Below are 3,040 nucleotides of genomic sequence, written 5' to 3'. Positions count from 1 at the left end.
TTATTCTCAAAGCAAACCAAACTTATTATATTGATTGTTGACGTTAATACGCGATCATTCACTAACAGACATCCCCACACAAAGTAAGCCACATTTAATTGTCAAATTATGAAAAAAAGCTGAGAATGAAAGGTATGATTAGTCGTAATAATATACACAATGAAATTAAATAGTTATTATTATGCAAAATTAGCACGAATAAGAAAACCTCTACATAACACTGACTAATTAATGTTTTTTTATAACCATACCAGATAATGGCTGACCAGGAAGAGAGAGAACAAAAAGTTGAGAGTCCTTGTTCGCTTAAATTACATAGATAATCCAATTACTGAGATATTAATTTCATTACTATCGCAGTGTCTATTATCGGCAATAGAATCGTCTCAGCGCTACTGCACGAAAACACACAGTCACAAAATCCGCTAACACTTGGGGAAACATTATACAACCCCCTAAATTTTTAAAAGTTTGTCATGTGTTTGTAAAAAGTTTTAAAAAGTTACATCGCTTCATTACCATTTAAGGCAACGGCCTTGCCGCGGTGGATACACCGGTTCCCGTGAGATCACCGAAGTTAAGCGCCGTCGGGCGTGGTCGGCACGTGGATGGGTGACCATCCAGGCCGTCATGCGCTGTTGCCATTTTTCTGGGTGCACTCAGCCTCCTGATGCCAATTGAGGAGCTACTCGACCGAACACTTGCGGCTTCGGTCAAGAATACCATCATAACGACCGGGAGAGCGGTGTGCTGACCCCACACCCCTCCTATCCTCATCCTCCTCTGAGCATGACACGGCGGTCGGATGGTCCCGGTAGGCCACTCGTAGCCTGAAGACGAAGTGCATTTTACATTAACTTTTAGTCTTTAGATTGTGTTTTTTTCCAACATTTTATTCGTTTGAGCTGGAGCCTGATTTAGCTTTGCCAGGCATGTAATTTGCCTTCACTTACGGGCGCGATCCTGTCAGAATCTGGCGAAACGACAAGAAAGGCATAGGCATCCAGTTTTCTTTTTTTTTTTACAAGTTATGTTTTCTCATTAAATTTTAAAAACATTACACCCTGACAAAATCAGATCATTTAGCACAATTAATCAGGCTGCACAAATTAAATCGTCAGAAAGATATTAAGGTAGGAAACTAACACATTTGACGGTTATTTGTCCCTGTGACTTTAGTTTGAGTTTTGAAATGTTCATATTTAACACTTAGGCATCATCGTATGGGTTTTGTTACAGAAATAGTTTGTGAAACAGTTTATAATAATCACTCAGTTGAACAATATTCATTCTTGCTCGACGGTTGGTTGTAAAGGCGCCGCATTGTAAGCGAAGTCAGTCTTGCTGCTGCATTCGCTTTTGCTATGGTGGAGAGCGGTCACGGCGGCGTGCTCGCGATGTTGTCAAATCTGCGTACGTGTGAGCCACGACGATCTGCGTTGTCTGCGATGGAGCAAGAAGATTGCGGAGTTCTGGTCCGGCTGTGCTCGACGGGATCCAGTCAGCTCAGGATACAGGGATTACATGAAACATTCGGAGACTGGGGTCAGTAACACAATTTTCAATACAAAAATGGTTCAAATGGCTCTGAGCACTATGGGACTTAACATCTGTGGTCATCAGTCCCCTACAACTTAGAACTACTTAAACCTAACTAACCTAAGGACATCACACACATCCATCCCCGAGGCAGGATTCGAACTTGCGACCGTAGCGGTCACGCGGTTCCAGACTGAAGCGCCTAGAACCGCACGGCCACAACGGCCGGCCAATTTTCAATACACATTCCCTATAAGAATATTGATTAGTACGTAGTTGCAATCACTTGCGACACTAATTTACATCAGTTTCTTCGGCGATAGCTGTGGGTTACATAGTACACATGTTTGCGTTGTGATACAAAAGGTCTAGTGTACGGTTTCTGTTCATTCACTTTACTGTCAGTTAACATCAACACCGTTACTGCACAAACACGTTCGTGATAGTTTCGGTTTCCGCACAATCATCAGTGTCCTCAGAATACCGTGCATTACACATGTTAGCAAAGTGTTTATCAATGTTTTCGTTTCTTGAACGCTTAGCTTCGCGTTAGCGTGCAGTAAGTCACACGTGACGTCACATTCATAAAGTTCCAGCGCTGCTTCACCTGTTCCACAGTTTATGCGCGATACACACTATCTGAGTTCCAGGTAACAACGCTTTACTGTGTTCCACTTCAGCGGATCATCATATCGCGTCTATGCTGTCGTCTGGGTGAGTACACAAATTGAGTTCACTCGCCACTAAAAGTGACATCCATATTCGGCATTAGTGCAAAGTGTTTGTATTTATTTTGAAAGGCGAAATTGTATTATCATCATTATAAAGTCTCTTGAAAACACATATTTCTCTTTGCTTTTGTATAAAGAGTCCTCGCGTGAAATGCAAATTTGTGTGCACTCTGAAGCTTCCTGGCAGATTAAAACTGTGTACCAGACCGAGACTCCAACTCGGGACCTTCGCCTTTCGCGGGCAAGTGCTCTACTAACTGAGCTACCCAAGCACGACTCCCGACGCGTCCTCACAGCTTCAATTATGCCAGTACCTCGTCTCCTACCTTCCAAGCTCCACAGAAGCTCTTCTGCGAACCTTGCAGAACTAGCACTTCTGGAAGAAAGAATGTTGCGGAGACACGGCTTAGCCACAGCCTGGGGAAAGGTTCCAGAATGAGATTTTCACTCTGCAGTAGAGTGTGCGCTGATATGAAACTTCCTGACAGATTAAAACTGTGTGCCGGACCCAGACTCGAACTCGGGACCTTTGCCTTTCGCGGGCAAGTGCTCTACTGGCGGAAGCAAAGCTGTGAGGGCGGGGCGTGAGTCGCGCTTGGGTAGCTCACTTGGAAACAGCACTTGCCCGCGAAAGGCAAAGGTCCCGATATCGAGTCTCGGTCCAGCACACAGTTCTAATCTGCCAGGAAGTTTCATATCGGCGCACACTCCGCTGCAGAGTAAAATTATCATTCTTGAGTGCACTTCTTCACCACTGACTGTTCTGTTTG

The 3,040-nt window shown here is 44.1% G+C and overlaps 1 pseudogene; it reads left to right on the top strand.

The window, feature by feature from the left end:
* The first annotated feature begins 526 nt into the window (after positions 1–526).
* Positions 527–644, top strand: LOC126102398 (5S ribosomal RNA; annotated as a pseudogene).
* Positions 645–3,040: the final 2,396 nt, after the last annotated feature.

This window comes from Schistocerca cancellata, chromosome 9 (genome assembly GCF_023864275.1).
Source record: "Schistocerca cancellata isolate TAMUIC-IGC-003103 chromosome 9, iqSchCanc2.1, whole genome shotgun sequence".
Classification (NCBI taxonomy): Eukaryota; Metazoa; Arthropoda; class Insecta; order Orthoptera; family Acrididae; genus Schistocerca; species Schistocerca cancellata.
This window is presented reverse-complemented; position numbering and strand designations above follow the sequence as displayed.